The sequence below is a fragment of the Scophthalmus maximus genome, chromosome 12, assembly GCF_022379125.1.
Source record: "Scophthalmus maximus strain ysfricsl-2021 chromosome 12, ASM2237912v1, whole genome shotgun sequence".
In the NCBI taxonomy this organism is placed as follows: Eukaryota; Metazoa; Chordata; class Actinopteri; order Pleuronectiformes; family Scophthalmidae; genus Scophthalmus; species Scophthalmus maximus.
This window is the reverse complement of record NC_061526.1, coordinates 18,162,501-18,167,500: the sequence shown is the minus strand read 5'-3', so window position 1 is coordinate 18,167,500 and position 5,000 is coordinate 18,162,501. Positions and strand designations below refer to the sequence as shown.

General features: G+C 45.4%; 1 protein-coding gene and 1 long non-coding RNA gene across 8 annotated transcripts in view; one reads left to right on the top strand and one right to left on the bottom strand.

The window, feature by feature from the left end:
- LOC118292832 overlaps positions 1–4,059 on the top strand; it is a 36,978-nt gene extending 32,919 nt beyond the window's left edge. The window contains exon 7 of the long non-coding RNA XR_004787044.1: positions 3,618–4,059. This is a non-coding gene — a long non-coding RNA (uncharacterized LOC118292832). The remainder of the gene's footprint in view (positions 1–3,617) is intronic.
- cacna1c (calcium channel, voltage-dependent, L type, alpha 1C subunit) overlaps positions 1–5,000 on the bottom strand; it is a 160,470-nt gene that overhangs the window by 153,461 nt on the left and 2,009 nt on the right. The gene's annotated exons all lie outside the window — the stretch shown is intronic.

The window sequence follows — 5,000 nt, the reverse complement described above, 5'->3', positions numbered from 1 at the left end:
GTCATTATTTCCAGTGGTGGCTTCAGTCGGATCAATAGAATAGGAGGGTGTGTGTGTGTGTGTGTGTGTGTGTGGAGAGATAGGACACTTAAGCACATGTCCAAACTGAGCAGAGATGGATCACACACACATACGCACACACACAGATGGAGGCAGCCAAGCAGGCCCAATGCGTATGGGCAACTGACTCTCTCTCTCTCTCTCTCTCTCTCTCCCTCTCTCACACACACACACACACACACACACACACACACACAGGCACAGGTGTGCTGCCGCTGTAGGTGTATCGTCCCACCAGAAATGAAGACTGAGGCCTGATGGCTCTAGAGCAGAGGACAGCCTCTGGATAGATTTCCAATACGCAACCAGAGGCTTAAGCAAGACAGAGTCACGGATAATCCTCCCTGCTTCTCCTCCTCCTCCTCCTGTGCTCCCTCGGTTTCCCTCTCCATCCCTCTGGCCCTCCCTCGGCCTCTGTCGCTCGTTCTGTTTTACACTCATTGCATCCTTTTATTGCTCTTTCTTTGTTCTCCGTTGGCTGACTCCATTTGCTCCTTTCCATCCCTCTCTTTCCTCGCCAGCCCGTCTTTTCGCCGCGTCCCCGGTCTCTGCCTCGCCTCTCCCCTTGCATCTCCCTTGAATGCAATCTGTCATTCCGTCCTCTCATTTCTCCTTTGACCCTTTTCCTTCCCACCGTGTGCTCTCGGATTGTGTTTTGCGTTAAGGGCAGCTGCTGTTGAGTCACATCCTTAAGTCAAAGCCATGACACACACTCTGAGGTGCTGATATAAACTTCTTCGATGCTGATTGGCCTTTAATCGCTCCTTACGTCCTCTGCTGCAGCTGCCGTAACCTTGCCGTGACTAATAGCTCTTTAACACATTCACTACTGTAACTACTGTATTCTGAGCACACACATGTACATGTGTTTAAAAAGCCTGTAGCAGTGACGCTTTCAGGCCGTGGTTCCCCGGATTTCGTGGTTTTTTTACCCCTTAATACAAAGCCATGTCTATTCGTCACCTCTCCTCTCAGAGTGTGTGACTTGTCAGCAGATCAAGCAAGTCAGACTGTACATGACGATAATTCTACAGGCTGGAAGAGAAAACTGTGCTGTATTTTACAATGTAAAAGTGAGGATCAGAGAAAAGTAAAGAATTCCTATGATTTTCTGTAGCAGATTTTTTTTTTTTTAAATCCTATCCTGATAATCATCTCACAAACCCCTTGATTCCTTTCATAAGCCTCTGGTGGCAAGTCTTGTCACAAGGGACTTGGATGCGATGAATTTGTGCCACAAAGTCTGAAGCACAGAGTTTGTCAAATGTGGGTGTGGACACTTCACTGAGCATCAGGGTCATCGTAGGGACCTAGTTGGAGCTTGACCCCTACTCATTTCTATAGTTGCGGTTACCTCCACATCTGCCGCACAGATTTGCACTTCTTTCGTTTAACTTGTATCATATTTTGATTCTAGTCTCAAAAATAAAATTACTTTTGACCTCCCAACCAGCCCCCCCAAAAAGACATTAAAGGATTACTTCAAAAAAGGGTGGGATGAGGTTTGAGATGAGGATTTCATTTTTTGTGCCACGTCATCTCTGTGTTGGGAAGTACCCGAAAAAGTAAGGCAACCTGCAATCAAGGCCTCTTCCCTGAAAAATGCTTCTTTAGCGTGCGAATAGATGAAATCATCTACTGAATTTAAAATACCGAACCCCAGTTTCCCTTTCGTAAGGCAGCTGTTGCCGGCAGCAGAAAACTGGAAGTGAACTTTTCCGAAAGGGGCTGTGTGTGACAACGCAAGTGTCCGCGAATGTTGCCCGGGACATTTTCCGGTAATTTTTCTGCCGTGTTTCCGAAGTTCGTGTCTGAAAACAGCTTTTGAAAGATGGCAAAGTTGAACTTTTTTTTTAAGTCACTTAAGCCTCTCTGTTTTATAATGTGAGTGCGAGAGGGTGCAGACGACAACGTTTGCCTGCAACACACTAGCAAGGCGGGATCTTTATTGTTGAATATAAAGAAAGAAAGAGTCTGACCTGAGTTTGTGTTCACAGCCCAAGATGACATCACTGAAGATTATAACATTTGATTGCAAAAGGCATGACATCAAGTTATTCTCACTCACCATAATGACGCCAAAGAACCCAGACACAGGATCAATCGCCGGTGTTAATCTACTGACCTAAACTACACGATTAGTCAGAAATGTGTGCTTTTCCATTATTTTTAAGAGAATGTTGCAGACAAACTGATTAAAGTAATCCACCGACCGGATTCTGTCCTTTTCACCTTTCCACAGACTAACACCCAAGCGATATTGAGGAACAACGGGATTGATTAGCGGTAGATTGGTGCTTAATTGCCCAGATTTCCATCTACGTCAGGCATCCTGATGGATGGCTGAGATCGCTTAGTTGTTTCTCTGCCCCTGTGGATTTTCTAATTTAAGCACATTTAAAAGAAATACTTGATTAAGGGCTGCCTGTATTTTAAGAAGGCAACCACTTTGCCACCTACTGCTGATTTTCCTCCTTCAAAAAAATAAATAAACGTACAGCATCACTTGGATTATCTTCATTATAATCACCGTGTTTGACAGTCGAACAAAACTAAGTCTGCCTCTAAGTCTAAAGATTTCTTTACATGCTCTTAAAAAGTTGCTTGTGCAGAAATGGCGGCACCATGTTGGTGCAGACAGACCTCCACAGACGCCGGCCAACGGCTGTATACAAACGCACGCATCCGCGTTTGTTGCGACATGTCGTTTGAGGTGACTTGCGTGGAATCATTGGGCGTATCGAGTCAAGTCATTAGAGTGAGGTGATTTGGCAGGTAGCCAGCACCCCTGGGTAACCATCGGAAACCAATTAATATTCCTAACAGAGGTATCATGTCTCTGGCACAGAGCCCATGGGGAGAATCATCTCGCTGATTACGCTGCTGAAAACTGCTGCTGAAATGTGCGTGTGTGTGTGTGTGTGTGTGTGTGTGTGTGTGTGTGTGTGTGTGTGTGTGTGCTTCATCATTTGCCGGCTCTTCATGCAGACATGAGATAGTGTGTTTGTTTGTGTCTTTGTTTGGAAAATCCACGGCGGTTACACATGGTACAGTATTTACTGACGAGTCCACTGTACATGTGACTGTGCTGTTTGAAAGACCGTTCATCTGTAAGAAGATAGAAAGGAAAAACGCACATAGATGCTGTATAATCGACTCATTAAGTGAACATTAGCATTCAGTGCGGTCATGTGGAACATCAACTCAGCGAAAGGGGGGGAAAAAATCAGACACCAGCGACAGAGAGGGTGTTTGGTGTCAGGAGCTGTAACACAAGAATATCAGAACGTCTTCTGTTTTGTCCGTGAAGGACTTTTTGTCCGTGAAATCCGTGCAGGAGGAATTTGTCTTGTTTTGGCTCCATCGACAGCAAGAACAGAGGTCAGGGTCAGATAGGGAGCCTCATCCGACAGGCTGGTATAGAGGCCCACTGCCATGGCACAAAAAACCCACTTGGTATTGTGGCTAAGAGTGGACTGAACTGCTGAAACGTTTAGTCAAAGAGTGGTCTGTGTAACAACTGCACTAAACCTGAGCGTCGCATCTTTCATCTGCAGGAAAACATCGAAGTGCCTCACCACTGGCCCTTAAGACTAAAATGAAGAAAAAAGTAACACAGGTAAATGTCTTACAGAATTTGATACGGCTGCTCTGACTGTAATGCAAATTGGTGATGTGGTATGAATCCCTTCTTTTCTATTAGTGTGTTTTCCCATTAGCGAAACTCCTGAAATGCACCATGTGAAAGTAATGATTCGAGAGACGCAGTCCGGCGACGTCTCAGTGTCAATGTCCGTCCTTGTCTCTTCAATAGCTGTCATGTAACTGTCAATAGACCAATGAAAAATGAGCTGTCCGTGGTGCTGAAACCACCACCCAAGTAGGTTCCGGCCCCGAGGTAGACATGTGCTACAGTGTAGTCTGGCTTTTGACTTCGCTGAAATGACAGACGTTGAAAGGTTTTGTCCACACACGATTACATCGGCTCGAAAAAAAATATGTTGATCAGATTAGTTCATTTCATTCAGTTCTGGTGATCTGGAGAAGTCCAGTGCATTGTTTCACTCAGATGGGTTCAAGACACTGTGCGTCCACGAGCCTGATCTCATGTTCTGGTGTTTTTGCGCCGTAGGAAATGTTACTTCCTGCAGTAACATTTGAACTAATTTATTATTCATTATTTAGTGCCCATCACCCACATGAGGGCAGGACAAAAGGTGGCTCTGTCATCTCCTTCAGACCAGCTAATCTTGAAAAGAATTTCAAATTTGCCCCCTAAAAGGTTGATCGAGACTCAACTTGTGTCTTCTTGGGTGGTCAAGCACTTTTCCTCCTCAGTCTGAGGTTGTACGGTATATGGATTACAGCCATTGCTATGATGAGAATATCCATTACTTCTATGGGCATCTTGCACAAAAAAAGCTCCCCTCTGATGATAATAATAGATTGCGATGACATCATGGCATCATGGTAATCAAGGTACACACACACACACACACACCTGCCCTTCATGATCATGTTTAAGCTGCCAGTAAACGATGTTAGCTGGGTGGACATAGAAGGTAGCAGGTAACATCCAGACTATATTATTTGCCCCTCGGAACAAACTGTTGATGAATGTACCTCGCTGCGACACACACACACACACACACACACACAAACACACACACACACACACACACACACACACACACACACACACACACACACACACACACATCCACCCCTTTCCTCATCCCCTGTTGCTATGGAACCTGTCGCCAAGGCAGAGGTATGTGGTTCTGATGGAAGTGGAGGAGGCAGGCGACGACGACGAAGACGATGGTTATGGGGATGATAATGGTGATCGGATAAATATGCCCCTGTTGAATTACGAGGTCCGGGCTGATCCATCTCCTGACCATAAACGAACGCATTACCGTGCTTCGCTCTCTGCAACG